Consider the following 26,541-nt stretch of genomic DNA (forward strand, 5'->3'; position numbering starts at 1 on the left):
CAATGAGTAATGTCTTTACTAAGCAACATTCTGCCTCTATTCAACAGCCTGGCCCTTGTGTCAAACACAAAATGTGGTCTTCACTAGTTGTTCTACTACTAATTGATAGACTCAGAAGTATTGTAGAAGTATGGGAAACGCTACTGATTCTTAAGTCCGTTGGAGTGATTTTGTCAATGCCTAGTCAGGAGACACAACCTTTGACAGGATGACCAATGTGTAATACAAACCCTGGCTTCTACACTATCAAGGGCAAAAAAAACAACTTTCTGAATTTATTTTGTCAACATACAGTAGTTTTAGATGTAACAGTAAGTGATATCACAGCTGAAGAGATATAGATTATGAAACTGCACAGAAAAGGAGACCGGGGCCATGTGTAATTTTGGGCTGAAAATACTGCAGAAGTTTATCTTTAAGTGTCAGTGGACTTAGTAAGTGTGCCCCATTAATCTCAAACTACCATCCATTCTTTAATGCTGGAAAAAAGCATTACAAAAAACAGTAACAAAGAAACTACTTTCATGCACCTTGGACTTTACTTAGCCAAATCTTCCTAGATTTATTGCACTCTCTACTAGCTCTTTTGTTTTCAAATCACTCATTTTCATAGCACTGCTTTGCCAGTTTCTTAGTGAAAGTGCCCATGCTGTTTATGTTACATGTTGTTCCTCTTCAAGTTACATTTTGAATCTGTGCTGGTATCATCCTGTGTAAAAACCTTATGGAACATTGGAGGGGGAGAGCCAATGAGCAATACTCTACCCCTCATGGCTCCCAGGGCTGGAATCGGTGCCAGAGTATCTTGCCAAGTGCCTATGAGCACCAGCCAAGAGTCAACAGATGTACATTAAGACTCCCATTGCATAGGTAAAGATCAAGGTTTTAAACTACAGCTCTTGCCTAAGACAACACAAGGTACAATAATAATAAGAAGAAAAATCCTTACACTTTTATAACACTTTTCTTGACACTCCACTCAAAGCACTTTACAGGTAATGGGTACTCCCCCACCACCACCAATGTGTAGCCCCCACCTCGATGTGACAGCAGCCATAGTGCACCAGTAAACTGACAACACATTAGCTAGTAATGGGGAGGAGAACAGAATAATGAACCCAATTCATAGATGGGAATTATTAGAATGACATGACACTAGGGTAACACCCCTACTCTTTGAGAAATACCCTGTGATTTTTAATGACTACAGAGAGTCGGGACCTCAGCTTTACGTCTCATTTGAAGGACGGTGCCTTTTTTACAGTATAGTGTCCCTGTCACGATACTGGGGCATTAGGACCCACACAGACCACTGGATGAGAGCCCCCTACTGGTCTCACTAACACCTCTTCCAGCAGCAACCTTAGTTTTTCCCAGGAGGTCTCACATCCAGGTACTGACCAGACTCACACCTGCTGAGCTTCAGTGGGTTGCCAGTTGCAGGGTGATGACACAGCTGTTGATAAAAGGTACTGTATAAGACGAGCCTGTTACCTTATTTGAGGACGTTTTGAGGATTTTGCAGACTCGTGTAGAATAAAAAACATTAAAACAATGCATTTTCTAATAAATCAGTACAGTCAGCAAGCGATCAAACTGCAATTCAATAGGTCCCTTTGGTGTCCCATAGCTGTGCCATGACATTACCCTTATATGTAATTTAAAAAAAGGATTTTTTCTGCATCTGTTAAGTAGATTCACATATAACTGATGACCTGCATTCTCCAATCAGGTTAAGTTGAGGGAATTTTGTTGTTTTATACAGCATTTAGAGAAGATATGAACTAAGAATAAGATAAGTAAAAACCAAACTTCCAATAGCCTAATAATCTCTGACACATTAACTCAAATGTGTCCTTCTAAGAAAAGCTTATATTGTACACAGTATTTTATTTCCCCACTTATAATAACACAGTATGCCATATTAAAGTAGCTAAGATGGCTAGAACACAAGCTAGGCAGAACAGTACATTTGAGATCTTTCAAGGGCGACTGAATAACTATTCACAGCCTGCACGGAGAAGACATCCATTTTATGAAGCTTGTAAACCTACCTTTAATATAAAGCCGAGACATCACAACTTTTTCCTTTTACTTCTGGAAGTGTGCAGCACAGAGTGAACTCGGAAAAAAAATTCTAAAGCGATCAGCAACTAAGTCCACCCAGAACTGAGTTGTCTCCTGCTTTTAGCTATTTATATCATCTTGGCAGCTTAGCGCCCTTTCCAATGTGCGGTATTTCATGCTGCTTCATACCCTTCTTGATCGGCGCTGACCTTATTCAGCGAGGTTGTTGAACAATACGCTTGGTCTGCTCACTGCTAGGTGTGAAAGTGAACCACAACAATGTTGTTATCCATAAATCTGGCAGAAAACGTTTTGTTACAGAAGGATACTCTAACATTTACTGCAGCTCCCAAAAAGCAATGCCCACACCAGCCAGACTGTCCATCGCGCAGCTCTCACTGGTTGACAGCTGAAGCACGGCTCTCTTTTGGCCTATACTGCCAAAAGAGCACAGGAAAATAATCTTCAGTTACATGAGCCTCCTGGGTTTGAAGGGCCCAATCACAGATACTGTCAGCCCAACTCAGATCTTCATATTTCTAGCTTCTTACTCATCATGCCAAGAAAAGTGATGGAGCACATATCTGTAAAGGCCAGATATAAAAGGCCAGACATTCAAACACAGCTTTTAAGGGGGTAAATGTAATCCTCCAGTGCTATTTTATGTAAAATCGTGAATTGCAATAACCCCAAATGATTTCGCAGCAAGGCATATAATTACAGTAAGAAATTTAGATTTCTAATAACCATTCCGTTGCCTTGACCACACAACTCCAGCAGCTTAGCCTCTGTGTAAAGCACTAGAGATGAAGCTTTAAGAGACCTCACTGACAGGCAGCATGACCCATGTCTTGAACGTAATCCAGGACAACTAAGCAGGGTGTCTGTCGGAAACATCTGTATTTTCCAATATGGTACTTACCAAGGGAGACCACCCTGATTAAAACTCCAGGGCAGAGGACATTGGGTAATCGCCCAAAACATGACCAATCAATTGGGAAGCAGCAGGCGTTTCTAAAGGTAACGCACAGTTCCCTCTGCTCTGCTCCACTCTCTCAATCGAACCCTGGCCAGATGATATTATCGACCACATGGCAGCAACCACTGCAGCGCAAACTTTAATTTAAGATGCCGGGCCAAGAGACAACGAACCTGCACGTAAACCCAATTCTACCCCCCATTTCTCTTTACACAAGGGAAATCCTGCGTCTCATGCACCAAACGGTAAATTCCACATGAACTACAGAATACTTCTTTTGTCAAACGGCCTTAATAGCAGGTCGTATTCTGAGCACGCCCCAGGTTCTCCCCACCCGTCTCGCCTGCGGCTGAATCCAAGTGAACCGCTGCGCTCAGAGCCACATTCAGGGGAACGCTAGCTTTCCCGAGCCGCGCTCTTCCTCTCTGCGCCACGCTCTTCCTCTCTGAGCCACGGGACGTCCTCGGAAGATGGAGGGAAAAACCCAACTCTGTTCTTTCAGCAGCATTTTCAAATTGCACACAGAACTGCTTGGCCAGTGTGTTCAGGGGGAGAACTATTTCAATATTCATGTTATAATCAAGAGCTTAACCATTATACCCCAAACATGTTCCAATGAATGTTTACTTGTCATTGAGAATGATTAAATAGAAGACTGAGGTAAGAAATGATATAGCTGATTGTATATTTAGCTTTAATGTTATCAATTCTCTGTAATCCCTAAATGATCAGTATCAAAATCGACCAACTGACATATTAATATTAACCAACAATTAAAATCAATTATGATATCATACATGTATATTATACACATCATTATATATAATATAGATTGTATATATCATATATATATATATCAATGATATTGTATATCCGTACACAGCAACTGGTTGTTATTCCATCCCATTGAGTCCAAAAAGCCCTAAAGCACTCTCGCAGACCACTGTTACGATTTCTAATTGCCCCAGTAAATCAAACCACTAGATGTATATTTTATATTATAAAAATAACCGACATTTGTACACCGGATGTAATTAAAAATCCATTTCATACAGAAAAGGAAGTTTTCACTCACAGTTACAGAAGAAATAACATCTAGCTATAGACCAGCACAGCCGGAGACGAGCTGCCTTCACTCCTCCAGTCTGGCAGCAGAGGGAGACTGATGGGAGGAGGTATACGTGCCAAGAAAGGCCGGACTGTGACTCATGCTCGGGGGCTTGAGACTACAGACTGGCACTGGCCACAGCTTTAAATAGGACACGAATATCACCAGTATCACAAAGAAAGCACAGCAAGGAATGTACTTTCTGCGCCAACTGAAAAAACATTGGTATCTCTCCACCAATTCTGGGCCTTACAGAGCCATTATCGAGAACATTCCGACTGCCTCTATAACTGAACTGTTGGGTTTGGTTATGCGTCTGCCCACTCCAAAGGTGAACTGTAGGGTGTTGTCCAGTTTGCAGATAGGGTACATTGGCTGACACCTGCCATCCACCGATGATCGGTACAGTTCCAGAGCAAAGAAGCGAACAGGAAAAAATGAAGATAACCCCTCCCACCCAGGTAACCAGCCGTTTCATACTTCAGGAAGGTTCTACCTGTCTATTAAAACCAAAACCACTCTGTATTTGAATAGCTTCTTTTCAAGAGCTATCTTTCTGCTTAACCGGAATACCTAGTTATACGTGCACTGTGTGCACTTCCTATAAGTGTGCACCCTTACGGAACCAAGGCAGTGACAGTTTTGTAAATTATTTTTCCTAAAAATGATCCATCTGTTTTTCACTTCAATACTGTTGGATACAAGATTTTATTAAAAGGTGAAAAAGGGTCTGGCATGATTTGTCTTGATTTCAGCCTTTACATCGACAAAATTTTCAATAAGGTTGTGTAGACTTTTGATATCCACTTTATGTTCAGAGTTCACAGCAGGACAGAGAAGTGTAGTAAACCATAACAACCAATAGTGCTGATCAACCATTCAATCGACTGATTGGGTGTACTTTTAATAGAAGGCCATAACTTTTGCTTATGAAAGAACATTTCATTAAACATTCCCCCAAAGAAGCATTTTGTTCCTCACAAAGATGTACAAAAAGGGTTTTTTTCCCGTTTCAGAAAGTGTTAAGTCGAAGAGCATGTGTAATTGTTTAGAAATGACTCGGAGAAAATTGTCCCGCACACAGTTTTTCCCCACACTAATAGCATGAATTTTATGTCCCCGTCATTGCACAGTATGTATTTTCAATCTCTAGCAACCAGTACAGACAAACAGCTACTGCATTCAGGGTCAGCTTTTACTAAAACAAAATGTCAGTCTCTGTGGCAGGTGTTGCCTAGCAACTGGCCAATAAGTCAATAAACCAAGGTCCAACAGGAGAAAAGATGGGGAGGCTTAGTGAGACCAGAGAACTGATGTTGCTGATGGTATAGGTCTTCCAGCCTTCTCTCTAAATGACAGCGCACGAAACCAACGGGTTCAGAAAACCCAACTAAAATAACAGTGCACACAGCTCTGTTCCTGGGGATACCCTCTGTGCTGAATGGTATCCATTCAGGTATAGTTCTCGCTTTTTTTAATTGTCTTTATTTTGCCTCTGCGCCACTTGTTGCAGCTAGGAATTAGTAGCACTCCTGGATTTCCAAACTCCCCCTTCTTTAAGTACAGTGTGGTTGCAAAAGACAGGTGCTTGAAAATTAAGTATCTGGGTCCATGTGAAAGTAGATCAAAAAACCATTGAGAGCTTGATAGGAGAGAAAAGTAGAATGATCAAGCTGGGATATTTGCTAAATCTCTGCAAATTACACATCTAGAGCAGGGTATTTCTTAAACGAAGGACTAAGTGCTGAAAAGGATTTTAAAAATAATTTCATTTACAAGAAAACACACAAGGTTAACAAAGCCTTAAAGGAAAACTACAGTGGACAATGTTTCTACTACCTAAAGAATAACCCGCAGTCTCTTTGTTAGGTCATCTAAAACAATATATTTTTGGCAATTTCTACCTATTTTACTATTCAATACTGATTAGTATCACAAGAATTTACGGTTTTCACAGTTTAAGAGCAGAGAGCTGAAAAAAACCTGAACCATAACTGTGCCTTTCCAATAAATGCCAATATTTAATCAATAAACCAGAGGCTACACTGCCATAGAACTCTGGATTCTATAAACTACACAAATGTAAATAAGACACACATTTAGATGGATTCCTAAAACAAAACCAAATGCAAACAAGGGCTTTTGCACGCTCACTCACCCAATGAGACTGGGCGATTACGGAAAGTCAACTTGACATTACAAACATTCCACTGCCTCTTCAAAACATCGGCTTTCAGTCATACTTACAAACGAGATATTTTCTCAAAACAAGCTTTTCGATCAGCCTCCCTCTTCTTCCAATTGTTTAAATAACATCTCCCCATTGCTAGAATGATTCAAGGCAGATTTATTTACAATAATTCCTTACACATACATAGCGCTTTTCTGGACACTCCACTCAAAGCTCTTTAGAGGCAAAGGAGACTCTCTTCCAGCACCACCAATGTGTAGCCCCCACCTGGATAATGCAACAGCAGCCAAAGTGTACCAGTATGTTCACCACACATCAGCTCATCAGGTATGATATCAGGATTTAAAAATAAGTATCTCATTACACAATCCAGTAGAAATATACAAATGAAGAGATCTGAATTGGACCATAAAGCTTATTTGATTCAACTCCTGCATGACCCAACAGAAGTACTGGACACACAAAATAACTAGACCGCAACTATTGTGAAATGTATAAATTACAAGCAGAAGGTTCCCCTGACATCTCCTCCAACAAAAAGGTTGGGTAATGTTCCCATCAGTTGTGTAGTGTGACACCCCCAGCAACTTTAGCGCTCTTAACAGTCCCTACGACTCTCTGCAACTCGCTACGATAAAATCAAACTGGCTTGATGTTCTTGTAGAGAGTCGCAAGTCGTAGGGGTGGGCTCTTGTGTCTGCAACAGTCACAGCCAATGAGCGCTCAACCAGAAGTACAGTGCATACAATGCGGCTGCAAGGAAAGAAGCGAGCATTTTGGACCGTGCAAATGGAGGAGAGGCTCGTCAAACTTTGGAGCCAGCACAGATGTCTGTTCCACGTTACGTGTTTGTTGTTTGTTGACTTTCGTATGGTGCTCCTCGTTGATTGGCTGCCAAATGAGGTTGCCTTGCAGTACTTTCGCAGTGCAATACGAGATTTGGAACCGTGATGGAAAGTCGTGAGGGAATCGTGTAACTAGTCACTCCCTGCGATTCCTAGTCGTATGATTTGACACCCTCTAGGACAGAGAAGGCAGCGAGATTCAGCAACTGTGGTCATTAATTTTCACATGCTCTCGACTAGAAGTCAAGTCATGTCGAGTCCTGCAGTGTGGCAAAGGCTTAAGATTGCCAAACAATCCTGAACAGCATGCCTTTGGAAGACCGGACAAAACCAGTGCATCCAGCAGGAAGCCACTGTTAACATCAGGAAAACTAGCAAACTCCACAACAACTTACGGTTGCAAGCCAAGTTGGAATTGATCCTGAAACCCTGGAGCTGTGAGGCAGCAGTGCCATTCAGAGAAACTCCCCAGTTTCCAGGCAAACTGGTAAAGTGCTTGGCAGGTGTCTTTTGGGTTAAATAAAACAGCTTTAAAGAGTGAGCGACGTTCATGATGGTTATCTCGTGTGCTTGTGCGTGTACCATTTTCCAATGCATTCGACAGGATATGTTGAGTCCTTGGCAAATAAATGGTCATTAAGAAAAACTGCATAGTGCCCTAACATCATATGACACTGTAATGACTTTGATTAGAAAAACACGAAAGTAACTACATTTTTGTCCTGTATTACACTGCAACCTGAAGAACGATTTTAATTCCAGCTTATTGGCAATTTTTCTTCGTTCCTAACATATTTGAAAAGTACCAACGAAATAGATCACACTCTTCGTATATAGGTGGGAAGAATATTAAAAAACTAACCCCGGGCACAGATCCTGCTGTGCACAATGAATTGGTCCTGTCCAGCCATTGGGACATTTATACATCTATCAAAGGACCTAAAACAGAAAAGGCCCAGAAAACAGTAGAGCATCACAAGTTCTCAATTACAGCAAATAAATGGAGACAGTGGTTTTCCATATTTTAAGTTTTAACATTGCGTGCTCTGAAGACCTTGTAGCTCAATTGGTGTGCAACAAACAGCAATTTGAAAGTTTATTAGATTGCTATTTTATCATCTTTTTCTAACTTGGCAGGAGAATGGCCCTGTTTTTCTATATATGGGTGCATGGACTGAGAAAAAAAGGAGCTGTAATGTTTCGTTTGAAATAGAGAACCTACAGCTGGCAGAGGCAAAACTCAGCATGCCAAGAGATGTATTTGCTTTGGCTAAAAATCTAAGGTATTTCATCCAGCTCATCTAATTATAACAAAACGCTAAATGTTCATCGCAAATGTTCATGTTGCAAGATTCATAAATGAAGGTGAATAGCTCATTGAAGTACACTACACACTGTGCACAGCAGGAGATGAATCCCAGTGAGGGTGCAGATGATGAGGTATAGGGATTACTGCCGATAGTCTGATAGAGGGCACCAATCCCATTCCACACCTCTCAAATCTAGAGTTGCTTTGCATTATCACAGGAAACACTTTCAGGAAAAAGGAAGAAAAAGAAGCAGCTAGTCCATGACTCCTTTTCCAGGGCCTAAAGCCTATAATGTAGTGTACGTGTGGCACTGCCCTTCATTATCCACAGAAAATAACTAGACAGCAACTATTGTGAAATGTATAAATTCACAAAAGGTAAAAGATAAACAATGGTTTCCGTCTTCCTACAGAAACCACATTATCTAAAGTATAAACGTAATCACAAGATGGCTTGTGCATTTCTCGCACAAGAACGGTAATAACATTTACACAGAGATTGACTTTTTAGTGGATCAGCAAATTCAATTTATAGGAATGTTTGGAAGGTTCTCCTGTTGCCTTTGAAACGTTAGCTGGCTGGTTTCTATGAGCCACGGCTGCCTGGCAAACACGCATTGAGAGCTGCATTCCAACTGTGGCGGAAACATGCTGGGGACAATGTGTATCACGATATGGGGACGGACAACACGAAACGGAGGAAAACATTGTAAACTCGGATCATTCTGCCAGCTGTGCACAATTTCCGAAACACTGCCAGGAGACACCACTTTATCTATGGAATGAAAAAATGAAAAGGGGGGTGGCGAGGAGTGGGAGGTACTTTTCCGCTTTGCTCCAGCGAAGGCAGATTCTGACATTCCAATGATTTCAGGCAGTTCAAAGAGTCCCTGAGCAAGCGAGAGTGCATGACTGAACAGATCGGGATCCACGTGGTGCTCATCCCTGGCACAAGCCACTGGTTTTCATTACAGAGCAGGTCAGTGTGCTCTAAAGAAACGATTCAAATACAGTGAATCATGCATTACATTTAAAAATAAACTTAAAACAGAAGTTATTTAGACGGAACAACAAATCAAACAAGTTTGAAAGCACATCTTTCAAACGAGTTTTTGAAACAGTGCTTCAATGCCTTATGTTCCTAAAAAACAACACCAGAATACACATTCTAACTTTGTACAGTCTGTATATTTTGAACATTAATATCAGTACTAATGTATTGGTGTTAGAAAAGTAAACTGTTGGTGCTGTACTTTAAGAAGATCTACTTTAAAAGGCAGCCGTCTAACAGTGCTAGAAATGTAGAATCAAAAACTTTCAATTCTGAAAAATCTTCTGTTGCTTTCTCTTGTTCTGTTTCAGCAGTATATGGGTGCCTGTCAGTTGTTGCAGACGCCAAACGTTCAGCATCTGCAAGCTCACCTCTTCTCTCTTCCTGACCATTCAACCCCACCATGTCCTCTAAATCCCATTCTGCTTCAATTGTCAGGTACAGTAACAACAGCTGGCACGTCGCTATCAATGAGACAACACAAACCCTCCCTGTCTGAAGTAAGTCAAAAGTGAGGTGCAGCAATGGTACTTTCTCCTAACAGATGTTTTTATTGCTTTGTTAAGCAAGTCATTTTCACATAATATTTTAATGGATTCCATTCAAAGTAAGCTCACCCACTTGACTATTTTACATTTTACATTTTTCTCAGGTAGAATCTTATCAGGTATATCCTCTCCTCATTAAAGTAAAATTTATTTGTAATATGGTTTTATCACACCATTTTTAATGCAAAAAAACATTCAAAAGTTTAGAGCCAACTACATTGGGAAACCATTGTTTTTTAAAAGTACATTAAAAAAGTATATTAACTGCAACTCGGTCAACTTATAACTTTACACTAGGGCTGGGCGATAATTCGATAACGATAATTATCACGATATAGTTTTCCTCGATATAATTTTAACAAAAGTTCGATAAATGTTCGATATATATGTTTATGCTTTGCGCATGATATGCGCATGCGCACAAAATACTGCGCGAGTGCGCGTGCGTGTCGCAGACCAGGCAGCTAACGTGGTGGTGTTTACCCACACGGTGGTGGCTGACAGGATTGTAGTTAGAGCGGAGAAATGAGCAACACTGAAGCAAATGTAGTGCTGCCAACAACCAGCTCGAAGGACGATGACATCGTCGACAGAAAAGGTCATTCAACTTCGGTAATTTGGAGATATTTTGGCTTTTTACGATCAGACATAAAACAGAGCACTTTAAACTTTGCAGTCTGTCTGAGCCATCTTCTATGTGTGTTTTATCACACTGCAGTATTTAATTTTTCTATTAAGATATTTATTTTGTAAATTTTACTCATGCATATTTTGACATAAAAAAAGACTTGAATTCTCTCTACCTCAGATTTGTTTAATGTTTCTGTTGTGTGGCAAGTGTTTGTTGTGTTCTTATATTGTGTTTAGTTGTTTAATTTACCAATTAACTGTCTGGTTTCTTCAACTGTCACTCAGGAGAAAAAATCTGCCTTTAAACTTGAAAGAAATAATGATTTGACATTTATCGATATTGCCTGATATGAAAATTTTTATCGTGATAATGTTTTTGGCCATATCGCCCAGCCCTACTTCAGACTACTGCATTTTCCAGATAGCCGACTACTACACTGTTATCAAAAACATTGCCTGTCTCAAGGCATACAGTTTAGCACCAAGAACTCAAACATTTAAAAGTAAAGCTGAGCCATGGTTCTTACAACAAAACATGGACCAACTTGCCATCCAGTTTTCTCCCCCATGAGAGTGGAAACCAAAAACATTTTTGCAGTGACTAAGCTGCTCTCATTTTAATTTCAACAAAAAAAAATTCAGTTGCATCAAAGACTATTAAAATTTCGGCTGAAAACCAATCTATCCAGTACAAGACATTCAAATGCCACTTAAATGACAGAACATTTATGTAGATCAGATCCAGCACGTGACATTCTAATAACATTAAAAGTCATTTTCCCCCAACTATTTTAAAAAACTTAGCAAGCCTGGCCCTGAATGAGGAGAAACGGTTATAAATCAACATTTTTTGCCTTCCTTTTTTGTACAGTCTTGAGAAAAGTTCAGGCTATGATGTGCTGTGAAGAAAGAGGTTTGAACATTAAAAATGACTCTTCTACAATGAAAACATGTAATTAAATAAGACATCGGGCTGCCAGCATATTGCAGGTAATTAAGAACAGCAAAGGAAAAGAAAAGCAAGTTTAAGTATGTTCTCAGGCTAAATGTTATAAAAGCAAGTGTCCCTCTCTCTTTATTTTTATTATGATTTACCCAAACTGACTTAAGAGGAATGAACTAAGATTAATCCAATCACAAGCAGAAAAAAACTGTTTTATATTGTTTATTACACAAAACCGCTTTAATATTACAGTTCAAACTTTAAGCATTCTGTGAAACTTAAATCCCATATTAAAAAACAATAACATTAAGAACAACCATTTCTGAATTCTGGCTACAGAGAACTCCAGGGGGACAAGTTGGTGCTCTTGGAAAATCTCCCTACAATCAGAGCCTCTCCGGTTGGCGATTTGCATTTACCTACAATAAAAATAGCACTGGCCACTGACATCTCAAGAACGAACGAGAATGTTAACAGACTGTAAAAAGCAGCAAACTAACCAGCGGTTTAAAATCTGTTACAGCACATTAAAAACACATCATACATGTTGCATCCTGAAGTGGAGCACAAAGAATTGTACCGTGTGTGGTCTGTGGCAGATTGAAGCTGCCAAGCCTAATTACTTAGTTCTGAGAGCGGATTCACTTGGGCTGATAAACTGGCTAACGGACTGGCAGGAGGATTTAGGCACAAGGCTGATCTGTGACTGGGCAATCATACAATTAGCAACTCAGCTGGCAGCCCTGAAATGGGATGTGAAGTGCAGCCTAAATCAATCCTGGGTTTTGAGTATGAGCATCCACACACACGTTTTGGACTACTTTTGTACTTTGAGCACCACAATCAGAATAATGTCCTTCCTTTCAAACTCAACCAGTGAATAATACAAGGGCTTGTGTGGCACCCTAATGGCATTACACTGCAAGTTGGGGTTTCAATGCTTTTCAACCCACAATTTTTGCCAAACCAATTATCACTTGCAATTATTATAATAATGACAGAGTAGGTTGAGCAAAAGAATAATCTTTCCTCAACATTTGCAGGCATGGATGTGTTAAGGTGGCTATATATTTGCAGTCAGTGAGCACTGACTCCAGGACCAGATTCATGCTAATAGATGAATAACAAAAGATGGCAGGGAGAGTAAACAGCTGGACAGGGCAGCAAGTGAAGTAATTAATCTACTAGTATGTTGATGGACTGGGGGAGGAAACCAGAGCACCAGGTTTGGTGCACTGCACAGGGGTGCAGTGGATAGCATTGCTGCTTCAGTTCAACTCCTGCCCTAGGACGTTATCTGCACGGAAAACTAACAGATGTTCTCTAGGTGCGAGACTGTGTCTGTGCGTCTGCCCTATGTCCCAATCTAAGTGTACCATGCCTTGCACCCATTACTTGCTTGGGTAAGCTCCTTCTCCCCCTCAACCCTGAAGTGGGAGAAACGGTGAGAAAATGGATGGGTGGAAAGTGGCTAGACCGCGGCAATGTTAAGCAAATACAGGCGTCCCCCGCTTTATGCGGCTTCTGTCTATGCGAATGCGCTTTTATGCGACTGACCCCCTTAATGCAAAAAAAAATCGTTTTTATGTGATCTGTGGCGGTAGAGCAGATTCCCGCGAAACGCCCAGAAGATGCACCGCACAAACTATAGACGTGCTTCTTCCCGCCAAAGCCTGCCCAACGCATCGCTCTGCTTTCAGTTACGCACTCGCCACCGTGGTTTGCGCGTCTGAGCTACTTATGCAGTAGTCGCAGACAAGCGGTAGTCGTGTTTACCATTTACATCCGTTCCTGCTATAGCTGCCGCTGTTATCTTGGAGTCAAAGTCAGCGCCCACATCTCGTTCCCTTGAGCCTTATGGTCTGCCTATTTTGGCGAGCGTTGATTTATTTTTAGTTAAAATAATGTCCCAAATAACATTTACGTTAAGTTTAGTGTTAATTCTTAATGTATGTTAACATGTATTTATATGATCGAAATGCATTTGGAACACTACATTTAACACCGTTCCACAGAACCCCTTTCCCCCCTGCAGGGAATGTAACCCTCCCATAAAACAGGGGACGCCTGTACAAGTCCAGCCCCCCCTCACGTTAGCAAGACAGATAAGCAAGGTCAGCTCTGTACTTCAGGGTTCACTAGCTTATCTGCTTCCAACTCACAGTGTGCAGACAAAGATACAACAGTACAGATAAGCAGTAGCCCATGCTCATGTCCACCAACCACTTGTGTAACATGTCCAACACAATCCCTTGATCACAACACATGGATTGTGACATCAAAACAGATGCCCCTGAACCAAAGGGTTTCCCATCCCTAAAACTGCGGCTGCTGTTTTATTTAACTGGGATGCAAGTCTCAAGATCTTGCGTCGGGACAGAAAGTCTGTACATCACTGACAGAAGTCCAATTAGTTATTGTGATGTAAATAACAGTTCAGTGCAAACAGATCACATACCTTGTCTAAATTACATTTCTGTTTATTCAACAAACGTGCAGTCTCAGAATTATACTACTTAAGTCCTTTTCTGCTGTTCCTCCAACATTTTTTTCAGCTTGTTTATAGTTAAGAAATAAAGTAAAGCCTCTAAAAGGTAGCCTTAAACACAGGGAAAAAGGTTAAATACGTCATGACATTTTATAAATTATATATAATTAATGACCAAATAAAATAAAGTTTTTGGGTTCATAGTCCTCTTATCTTCCAGACAAGGAAAGAGCAGTTCTGGTTTATTTCCTCATGTAACCACTCCATTAATCACGGTGTGCTTTATCATTTCATGAAGGCAGCTGGCCCAACACACAGATACAAAGGCCTCATCTCCAACAGTCCTGAATTACACAAACAAGAGAGCATCAAGTAGCTCAATACGCTGACTTTGAAACTAAAGCCTTACTCCCCTGAAACCAAAAGTCTTGATGGAAGGTCCTTCTCTCAGAATCATATCATACTATATGATTTTACGTTAAAAGCAGGCTAGGATTAGCGTTTGCAACTTTACCACCATCTTTAGAACTGGTGCAAGACAACCCATCTTTACATAGCCAAAACTACCTCCCAAAGATACTGGCAAGCCAGCTACTTCATACGCAGCCAGCAAACTATCTAAATGTCTACATTTTTAAAGACATTCAAAACACTTTGAAGTGCTTGCTCCTGATATGCCTGAAACCAAAAACACAGATCTCACAAGCAACACTTTTTCAAATGGCTTGAACAGAAGTATACCATTTGCTAAGAAAACAGTATCACTGGGTCTCATGGTTGTGTGTGTAATATAGGCACCAGTAACAGCAGCTCTTTCCTAATTAATAAACCATAGAGGGGACTTTAGAAATGAATCTATAGATTCAGAGTGTAAACCTGTTGAAAATTAACACATTTTAAGCGCTGTAGCAATGGCTTTTCTGTGCCACATGCACAGGGTATTAAGGGGATTAAGAGGACATCCACAACCGGGAATTTATTCTGGTGTCAACCGCAGCTCACTAAAGCGTACTCCCTCACGCTAAATACACGAGCAGACGTTATGAAAATCTTGAAAAAATTGAAAAATTTTGCTAAATCAGCACAAATGTCCCCTACAGCTATTCAGTTTTTTTTTTACTGCAGAAAAGTCAAAATAGTGACAGCTCAGCAGCAGTTTACCTAATTTCACACGCTGTGTAAAAACTAGATTGGCACACACATTTTTAAAAAGATAAGAAATAACTCTTGCTCGCCCTGGATCCGCACGGACAAATCGCCGGCGCCAGCAAGGAAATGCTTACAAATGGAAAATAACAACAGCCCTAAAACCAATCGTGAACTGAAAACAAAAGCCGCCGTGCTCCCAGTTCTGCCGACGTTAAAACAAACCGAGGGCCGTGTCTCAGCTTTTAACAAATTATCCCATCACTAAAAGTCCAGGTGGGGCTGCACATTGGTGGTGGTTGAGGGGAGTCCCCGTTACCTGTAAAGCGCTTTGAGTGGAGTGTCCAGAAAAGCGCTATATAAGTGTAAGCAATTAACAATAATAATATTATTATTAAAAGTCACGGACTGTAAACTACAGCCAGCCTCACATGTACTCCGTGGAGAGGGAAGGAGAAAGTGCCCTATGGACGCAGGGGCAAGACTACCTTGATTTGAACCGGCTAATCCAGTCCAGGGACCAGGACGACACAGATACACGGTGCTCGGCGCCTGCTGGAGTGGACAGGGGGGTCTTTAGTGGGGATGTACCCACACTCATCCAGACACGCCTCGGTATTCGGTGCGGATTGAAAACACCGGTGTATGAAGACAACCGCAGGCGGGCCAAAGCCATGTAATACCTCCTTACACCGCTTGACTCACAAAACAAAAACACCGGTTACGTCCAGTTTTGCCTTTATGCCCCGACGACATCCTAAGAGCGGCCCTGTCAACAGCAATAACATTGCTCATATAGAGCAGCAGGTACTGGCGTTGGTCACTGGCTGCGGTGAGGGGCAGCGACACCAAAAACACAGTAACCCGGGTCGACCCGGACCTGGATTCACCCAGTGCGGTCCGTGCTGCCAACGTCTGCACCGAGGTTTTTCTTTTAGAGGTGTTTTGCTCGAAATGAGGTTCCCAGCGCACGCACATACTAAATCCAATACTCACCTCTAAAAGCAATTTAGAGACGACGCGACTCTTCAATCATGAAATACTTCACAGCACAACTGGGGGGGTGGGGGTGGGGGGTAGAGAGAGTGTCTACGGACCCACCATCCTCGTAATCAGGGGAGACCCCGTGTTTTGAGGGGGACACTTTCCTCATCACTATCCTGGAGGACAAAAGACCCCCCCCCCCCCAATCTCTGCCGTTTTCACGCTTTCAGGGGATCCTAGTCATACAGACTCCGGGGACCCCCCGGATGAACAACCCTCCGCCGATATCGCTGCGACACACAGGGGCATATATTTCTCTGGATCACATCTTAACCAGCTCGGCAAATGTATTCAGAGCACGCAGTATTTACACTTTCCTTTCGCCATCCTCCACGACGTGCACTCACTACGCACAAACGCAACCGTCGGCGGTCAGGACAACATCAGACACAGACTCACCTCCCCGTTCGGCTACCAAGACCTCCCTTTTGTTGCTGTTGTTTTATACTGTATATTGTACGTTTTATACTCTAAACGCTCCGCACAAGACCAACTTCTGGTGCCTCTGCTTGTTCCTCGGCGCTTGTAACGTCACTTCCTGCTACAGCCAAAGCCGCAAACTCTAATGGGGGGGAGGAGGGGGATTTATCCTAGAAATGTTCTGGAAATTTGTGGTTGACGTGAACCGGTGTCTGCTTTGTCGTCTTTAATGTTGTGGTTAACAATATTTATTTTGCCAGATCCCTTCATACACAAAATACAAACGCGCTTCCCACATAAAACAATTTCCAGAATGTTCTGTAGTAATCAAAATAGGACGGGCGTGTACTGTTGTTCTTACCTGTGGTATTTGTGAGGCATTTTGAGATTTTTGGATTAAGAGTATAGAAGTATTACCCTTTATACGTGTGCTTTAATTTGAGTATATAGTATTGTGATACACTAGTGTACTATACAATTACTATAGTGCTCACTACAGTACAATACTATAAGGCCTACACTATTACAGTCACGTTCTGTAATATGTAATATGTTGTGTTGTACTATAGTTCTGTGGTTAATAACCACACAGGTTGATTCTTCCATTTGTAGATTGTTTTTCTTCCCAGAGGATTGTGGATTGTAAATTGTAGAATTAATCTATATCGATGCCATAGGAACACCATGTATTATATACTGAATACATGTTATATACTTATATAACATGGGTATGTCATATATACTAATACTTTATAGTTTATTGACATAACAACTACTTGCATGGAATTTGGTTCAGTGAGCACATACAGAGGTTGAGCAGAGTGGGAAGGGTTGGCAAGGATCTTAGAGATCAGGGAATTCAGAGAATTTTGTGATTCAATCTAAACAGGCAGAGGGAAGGTGGCATCCTTTAAATTTGGAGGCAATATACAGTACATGACTTGTCCTGGGCAGAAGTGTTGCCATACCACGCAGTGAGGGAGTGAGGGAGAAGCTCAAAACACTCTCAGTGTGGAAAAGGGTCATTGCTTCTTGTGACACTCCAGAATTCTTCAGCTGTGTCAGGAAGAACAGCTTTTGGTGAGCTTTCTTGACCAGGAACTTAAAATTCTCCACCACGTCCACAGCCTGACCAGTGATGAATAGTGCTCTTTTACTTTGCCTAAAGTTCTTTTATTTTGCTGACATTTAGATCCAGTTTGTTTAGGCTACACCAATCAACTAATTCAGCTATTTCATTCCTGTTTACTGATTCATCATCTTTTGCGGTGAGCCCTACAGGAGTAGCGTCATCAGGAAACTTGAACATTTTTTACAGAATCTGAATGTGAAATACAGTCATTTGTGAACAGAGAGTAAAGCAAAGATGATAAGACACAACCCTGATGAGCTCCTGTGCTCCTAATACTCATACTACAGTAATACGTGTGCTATAGTGTGTTAGATATACTGTAGAATAAAAACATATTCAATTTACAGCGCAATATTATACAGCACACACAGTATTCATATAAACATTATATGTTTTGCTTATACATTATTTTGCTTAAAATGTTACTTCAATAAATGTTCTTGTCAGCCTCCTATACCTATCAACTCCACCGCATTTTGGAATACTAAGCTTTAATAACATGGATAGCACAATACATAATGCACGTCTTTATGCTGGGATATTCTCTAATAGAGTAGTTTTATATTAGCATAATCTTTAAGAGCCAGAATTTAAAAACCATCACAATAGTTTTAATTTATGTAGATTTTAGATATAGTGCTATAGAAATGCTCTCAAAAAAACAAACAAACAGACACTATTGGTTCTCCTACCTTGCATAGCATTATTAATGCATTTCTTTATATATTGTACATTTACTTTAAAAAGATTATAAAATAAAAAATCACAAAAAACACAAACAATTAAATTAGAATAACTAAAAAGAAATACAATTGACTTACTCACAGGAACACCTTTTCAAAATAGATTTTAAATGTTGACAGCTGCATAGTCCCTATATGAGTTGTGGGGATATTTAAACTTAAGTTATACAAGATAGGCTTGTACAGTATAAGGAAATAAGCAGTGGATGTCAAAGGAACATTAATAAATTAAGTTAACAAAGTTTTTTATGCATTCCCAGTTAAATTGAATTTTATGATAAAATATTTAAAGTATAATAATAAAATCTAAACACTACATATTGTATAGTACAGAACTTCAAATTTGCAGTAGTAAATAAAATGTTAGAGAATGGCTTTGAACCAGGGGTCAGAGGACCTCAGAAACACAGGTAGACTTTTCACCCATTTTCTTACTCTTATATAGTGCTTTCCTGGACACTCCATTCAAAGTGCTTTACGGGTAATGGGGACTCCCCTCCACCACCACCAATCTCTACCCATCACCTGGATGATGCGATGGCAGCCAAAGTGCAGCAGTACACTCCAGCTATCAGTGGAGAGGAGAATACAGTGATGAAGCCAATTCATAGATGGGGAGTTTTAGGAGGCCATGGCTGGTAAAGGCCGGGGGGGGGGAATTTGGTCAGAACTCCAGGGTAGCAACACTACTCTTTCTGAAAACCAACCTTATAGTGGCTCTTATGATTTCAGAATAAATGCACCTGGAATGTCCCTCTGTCAGGCAGTGTGAAGCAAAGATTCAACTATGAAAGCCTAACAGAAACAACCCAGGAATAAACAATCACTGAGACACTGCCTAGATCGGGCTATACCGTTAAAGTAAGCAGGTGGGCAAGGAAGAAAATGGTTCAGGATGTCATCGTAAAGCCAGTTTGGCTTTGAAAGAGCAACAGACTTCACTGGCTGAGATGGGAGAAAGCTACCCATGATTCAATATTTCAGTCTCTCCACAAAGCTGGTCTGCATGGCAGAGTAAAAGGAAGGGAGCTGTTTTTGGTCCAAATGCAAAGCGAAATATCTAGTTAAACCCAACACAACTGCTCTCCCAAACGACACCACTAAAGTCAAACAAGGTGGTGGCAGCATCATGTTATGTGGCTCCTTCTCGTCAGAAGAGACTGGGAGGTTTTTCAAAACTGAGGGTTACATTTACTGGATAAATTAAATTAAAATCAAATATACAGGATAATCTGATTCAGTCTGCTAAAAAACAAAAAACTGAAAGATTTACCTTTCTTCGGGACAACAATTCAAAACCCAAAGCACAATGTCCTTGAGTTGCCCACTCAAAGACCCGATTTCAATCTAATGGTACATGTGTAGCCAGACTTGAAATTGCTGTCCTTTTTCAATCCCTGCCGACCTTACAGCATTGAAACAAGTTGAGAACTGCACCATCCCAGTGTGCAAAAAGATTCACAGCTGTAATTGCTGCCAGTCGTGCTGCTACTAAACATTTACTCAGGTGAATTTTTATGCTTCTTTTTCAATTTTTCTTTCACCCTTAACTTCTTTCACCCATCATTGTTTAGTTTGAGCATTCAAGTTTCAAATAAAATCATTTGTATTCAAATGTGCATATACTGTACCTCATTTTAAATTCAAGAAAATGTGACATCATTGGGAGGGGGTGGATACTTTTACAAGGTACTGTATATCTAGTCCTTATAAGTTGTTCAGAAGTTATGTACAGTATCTGCATATAGATTCACTATAGGATTGAACCCCTTAGCATCCACTGATTCTCAAAAATAAGACTGAACAAACCTTTCATTTCTAAAAATGATTCTGTTATTCCACAGCACTAAGATGTGAAATTTAATATGTAGAACAGCATTGCGTGTCTGAAGTAGATTAATAGTTTATAGGGGCATTGATTACATTATAATCTCCTTTATGGCAACACCTCTAGATTTCTATTATTTGGGCAGTGCTCAAGAAAGATATTTCTGTGTAGGTTATTTTTCATTCTTATGGCCCATCTACTCCACTCAAAAAGAGTCAAGGTGTTGATGTGTCTTCTCACGAGTGGCAAGATGACATGGCTATTAGCACTACTTTTCAGAGCTCCAGGCTCCTGGGTTTTCTGACCTCAGTTCTCTTCTGTGTGGAGTTTGTATGCTCTTCCTTTAAATACGCTGTTTTTGTACCAGATGCCCCAGTTTCCTCTCTTCTCCGAAACATGTGATGTCCAAGCTTCATTTGCTATTCCACATTTTCCCTTTCTCTGTGGCCCTTTAATAGATTAAAGTCCTGTCCAGACCAAGAGAAGTGGTCTTATCTTGAGGCCCATGCTTTTAGGATAGGCACTAGACTCTTCGTAATCCTCCAGAAGAGATTTCTGATAATGGATGAATGTCTTACTCCAACATTCTCAAGCCAAACGGTTAAATTCTGTTAAAATGCCAGCCATTAACCAGGTGTCTACTGTATGTCTCTAGTCTCTTCGGTTCTCACAAATGTTTCATTAGTGCTATCCCAATGTCTCAGTCTATGATCAATGGGGGTGACTAAAAAAGTAACTTACCTCAATATGCAAGAATGGAAATACAAATAATGTCCCGCAGACACCTACAGTATCTGTGCCAGCAGCTCCTCTACACAGCATATAAGGTAAAGGAGTGAGATGTTACTTCACCAACATAATTAAGGGAGAAATTTAGGAAGGCCACAATGAACCACCCTAAAGGATAATTCACCCAGGACACCAGAGTTAACACTCTACTCTTATAAACAATGCCATGGGATTTTAGTGTCCAAGTATTCATGACCTTAGCTTGACATCTCACCTGAAAGCCAGTACCTCTTATGTAGCACAGTCCCCTGTCACCATACGGAGACATTGGTATGAAATTTTGGTCCAGATGGAAGAGTACCACCTTACTGGTCCACCATTAGCTTTCACTAGCGGTCTTCTAACCCCATACAGGGGTTACCAGGCCCCTTAATTGTTTAACTTCTGAGATCTGAGAAGATCTGGCTAAAAGGAAGTGGGAGTGCTGTTGAGCAAGCCTGTTTTTGTCATGATATGTTGAAACATGGCTTGGGGGCATTTCACACCCAGGACAAGTTCAATTATATAAAGGCTCTTTGTGACACCAAGCTTTCCATTTCATAGAAGTAGGGAAAGTGTTTATTCTATGGAACAATAAAAAGTGTTTATAGGTGGTCTTTACCTTTCTTGTGTTAATTCAAAGCATGAAGGGAAGAGTTTAAGTGGGGGCAGGGACTCATGATTGCAGGAAGAATTCATGATTCTCGCTCTGGTTGGTCAACTAAAGACTCGTCTCCTGAAAGTTGATGTCATGACAGGTCACCAATGGTGGTACAGTAGTTAGCATCACTGCTTCACAGCTCTGGTGCCCTGGGTTCTAGACTTGGGGTATTTTCCATGTGGAAAACTTTCTGAGTGTTTGTATGTTCTCCCTGTTTTTGTGTGGGTTTCCACCAGTTGTTGTGGTTTCATTCCACAGCCCAGAGGCATATTGGTAGGTTAATTGACTAAGGGTTGAAAATACGCCCTAGGTGTGAATATGTCTGCCCTGCAATGGCTTGGTGTCCTTCTAGGATGTATCCTTCCTTGCGACTACTTCTTGCTGAGATAGGCTCTGGCTCCTTTGCAACCCTGAATTGGGTCAGACCCCATGTTATCCTTCACAAGGAAATTTGTCACATGTTCAAAGCTATCAAGATTGTTGTTACCAGTTCAAATACAAACTTTCTATGAAATCTGTCACGAACACTTAGGTCTCTGTCACAAAGGTACAGACAGCTTCTTTTGTTTTCCCTTGAGGATTGTTATCAGCAATGAAAAGAGAGGCTGCCACTGAGATCTTAGAAGAAAGGCAGTCTAACCAGCATCTCTAGAAATGTTTTCAGCAATCAGTTTGTGTGACACTGACAGCTTACTGCAACTGGAATTCATGCCACAGAAAATATTTCTCACTGCCAAAAGCTATTTGATGAAGAAGTATTTCTGTAATGCAATCACAAGAACAGTTTGAGAACAACCTGGTTAAATGTCTCCTTATTCTTCATGACAGAGCAAAAGTCACGTAAGGTTCAATCTGCCATTAGCAACTGTAGTTTTGAGGAACGTAATCATCCACCATACAGGCATTATTTCACTACCAGGGACTGTATATTGTTTCTTCAGAAATTTGAAATTTGAAAAGGATTTGTGGAGAAGACCATTTGTGAAATTGAAGTAGCATGTCAGTGTGGTTTGAAATCCACTTCTGTTCTCAGACTTGGTTCTAGAATACACAAGTCAAAAAACAATAACTAGACCAGGGATGCTGCAGACAAATAATGGAAATAAACTGCAGCTTGGTTTAGACAGATTACATTTTTAGTAACCACCCCCCATATGTATTTGGCTAGGATTTCAAATCTTTGCATAAATTCAATCAAGGCTATTTTAAATAATTGAACCTTCCCTGAAGCACAAACGCATGGGCAGTCATAAGGGAATTGACTGTCCAAATGAAAAAGAATAATCCTTATTTTTAATTGAAATGTGTTGGTCAAGAAAGCAACTTGAAGACAACTGTTCAGAAACACATGGAAACAGCAAAACCCTACTACCAGCCAGCAGCCATATCACCCTGTAACTTACAACTTGTAACCCACTGCTAAGCAGGTGTGAGCCTGGTCAGTACCTGGATGGGAGACTTCCTAGGAAAAAGTAAGGTTTCTGCTGGAGGAGGTGTTAGTGGGGCCAGCAGGGGGTGCTCGCCCTGTGGTCTGTGTGAGTCCTGATGGGGACACTATACTGTAAAAAGGTGCCATCCTTCAGATGAGATCTAAAACCAAGATCCTGATGTTCCGTGGTCATCAAAAATCCCTGGGCGTTTATCAAAAAGAGTAGGGATGTAACCTCAGTGTCCTGGCCAAATTTCCCATGGGCCTTTATCAATCATGGCCTCCTAATAATTCCCTTCTATGAATTGGCCTCATCACTCTTTTCTCCTCCCCACTGATAGCTGATGTGTGGTGAGTGTTTTGGCCCACATCGGTGGTGGTGGAGGGGAGTCCCCATTACCTGTAACACGCTTTGAGTGTAGTGCCCAGAAAAGCACTACATAAGTGTAAGAAATAATTATTAATTATTATTACTAAATTTAGAAACACTTAATGTTTAATTGTGTTCAAATTGGCCTATGATAAAAACTCAACCCACAACTTACATTTCTTGTACCATGGTTAATCTCTGCCTAGAAATTACAAAAACAGGGAGACAGTGTCAGCAGTGTTAGAGAAGGTGACAGACAAACAACTCAACGAAAGAGCACCACCTGCTTTATAAACAAGGATGAAACCAAGGAGCTCATTCAAATGACTCAATGCCATCTGCTGTCAAGGTCTCAGAATTGCAGCTATGACATTTATAGTCCGAGCTGTTGAGGATAATAACATTTCATTTAAGCTTTTCTGTTTACAATATGATTTGTTCCCTGTTGCATACATTATGATGATGTGTTTGTTCCATGTACTGTACTTATTAACTTCCAGTCAGGTACTTACACATGCTGATGTAGTTACTTTCTTCCAGCCTTGTGCAAGACACTAAGAAATATACATATTCAGGCAAAAATGTACTGTAAATAAACAAAAACAAATGACAAATGACACAAAATACTGTATGAAATATCAAATATAATTGCCTTTGGAAAATAGCACATTTAATTCCTTAATCCTTTTTAACAAAATAAAGCAAGATGCAGAAAATTGTGATTGATGTCATTTTTGGACACTTTTGAGCAAACAGGAGTGAACCTCAGATCACCATGGAGCTAGGTATTCTGTACATGCATAATATAGTCTCTACTGTATGTGCATAATGTATGGCCTTCTTCAGGGGCTACTTTAGCCCAGGGGAAGAGGAGATGTTTTTTTTTCAAGGAAATAAAGTCTGTAGTTCATTTTGGCGCGAGTTTCTGTTTCAGGTTTCTGCCAACGGCATCCTCTATGTCATCCTACACTGCCCACCACAAGGCCTTCTGTATTTGTTCCAGGTCGTATTTATATTTCTTTCAGGCCCTACAGTTTTCTTGCAAACAGCTGAGCGAACGAGCCCATATAATCTCAATATTTGTATCTGGATACTGTAGTGCTCTATTTTTATTCCAGATTTTCTTTATTGAAAAAAGCATTCAATGGAAAACATTCAACTACTGCGCCAAGTTAAGAGAACAGCTACGTATTTACTCAGCAATACTGAAAGATTGAAGTTACTTACTGCAGTACTATTCAACAGTCCTAACCATATTTTTGAACTCTGCAAAATGTTAACAAATTGAACAAAATATGTATAGAAAGAATTAATTCAGCATTCTTGTCTGAATATGCTGGATGGACGTCTTCCTTAAAATAATGTTCTGGAAATGTTTGTCCAAACATTTAATATACGGTTGCTATTTTAAGTGTATGTTAATAAATACTTAACATACACAGTAGATAATGCTACAGGTATATGGTAGAATTGTACAGTACAGTCAGTTGTGTCCTTAATTGTTCTCTGCACAAAGAGGAGTTAAAATCAATAAGATTCTTGTGAGCAGGGCTCTCAGAAATGCAAACGGACACTGGGTCAATGAAAATGATGTATGTCTATTAATTACATACATTGTGGCGGTCAATATCTAATTAGGCCATTGTGAAGGCATATAGAAGCCTCCCTAAGCCAGGATTAGTACTTAGATTGGATTACTTAATAAAGGGATAGACATCGTTTAAGACATATTGCACATAAGATGGCAACATAAAAAATTGTTCAAAGTAAGGCTCTGTAATTATTGTCCAATGGATTGTCCACCAGTCACAGACAGGCTTTTCCACTGATGAGCTTAATTTGAGCCAAGTGATTAGCAAAAATTGTTTGATTTCACATGTTTAACAATTAGCAGTAAACATACCTCAATGTTTTAAGTTTTGGATTTACTGTACCTTACGATAATTAAAGCAAAAAAATCACATAGTATTATAAAAGAGATTTTTGTTTATTATTTATTAATGAAGATTTTTTTGTGTATAAAAATGAATGTGTATGTTTCATCTTTTGTCTGTGGGCTTTAAGTAAGTGAAATTATATGATGGAGTGAAATGGTGATTCTACCAATATACGATTATTTATAATATCTTATAAAGAATTTAAAAAATATTATATTTTGTGAATATTTTATTTGAAAAATCAAACACATGATCTGACCCCACTGAACTATTTTTTAATCTATTTATTATAAGTGTAAACTAATAATTTTAAAAGTAGATGAACTAATAATCTGCATATTGCTTTTTCCTGCCCTTTGTTATGTATTTGTACATCTGTAATGATGGCTCCGGAAATAATGAACCAACTCTTGAAAAATCCTTATCGTGGTCACTTTTGCTTAACTTAGACCACATTCAAATGAGCGACTTTAATAATATTTGGTGACGCAACTTGTGTAACACAGTTCTCAAAGGTGCCCAGCACAGAAAGTTACAAATGCTCAGAACTTTGTTTAAAGGAAAGCTCCATGTGATGTGATGATATGTGCTGTTTTCTTATGTTAACCTACATCAGAAAGAATAAAAAAATCCTCTCAGTCATAACCTACCTGTTCCACTGATGCTGGGAAAAAAGAACTGTTCGGGACTTCCTGATTGGAATGTTTTACTTTTGTGACTGACAATGCAAAAAGACCTGCAATGAATCTTCATTGCCATGAACAGAGAGGGATTTGTTTAGAGACCTGAAGGCTTGACAGAATCAAAATCCCTAAGACAATGAAACATGGACAAGATGTGCCAGATGGAGTGCCTTGCAAAAGTATTCAGACCCTTCCACAGACGCCACATTTTGTTGCTTTAC

At 40.2% G+C, this 26,541-nt stretch overlaps 1 protein-coding gene across 3 annotated transcripts in view; it reads right to left on the reverse strand.

The window, feature by feature from the left end:
• Positions 1–16,898, reverse strand: part of dnajb6b (DnaJ heat shock protein family (Hsp40) member B6b) — a 49,911-nt gene extending 33,013 nt beyond the window's left edge. Inside the window, exons 1-2 of one of the 3 annotated variants that reach the window (XM_088919607.1) lie at positions 2,055–2,120; positions 1,402–1,456 (exon numbers count right to left, since the gene is read on the reverse strand). The gene's annotated coding sequence lies outside the window, so the exon portion shown is untranslated. Of the gene's footprint in view, positions 1–1,401; positions 1,457–2,054; positions 2,193–16,748 lie in introns of those variants that run through there. The other 2 variants (XM_088919604.1, XM_088919606.1) reach the window with 2 other exon arrangements.
• Positions 16,899–26,541: the final 9,643 nt, after the last annotated feature.

This window comes from Atractosteus spatula, chromosome 6, assembly GCF_055471065.1.
Source record: "Atractosteus spatula isolate fAtrSpa1 chromosome 6, fAtrSpa1.hap1, whole genome shotgun sequence".
NCBI lineage: Eukaryota > Metazoa > Chordata > Actinopteri > Semionotiformes > Lepisosteidae > Atractosteus > Atractosteus spatula.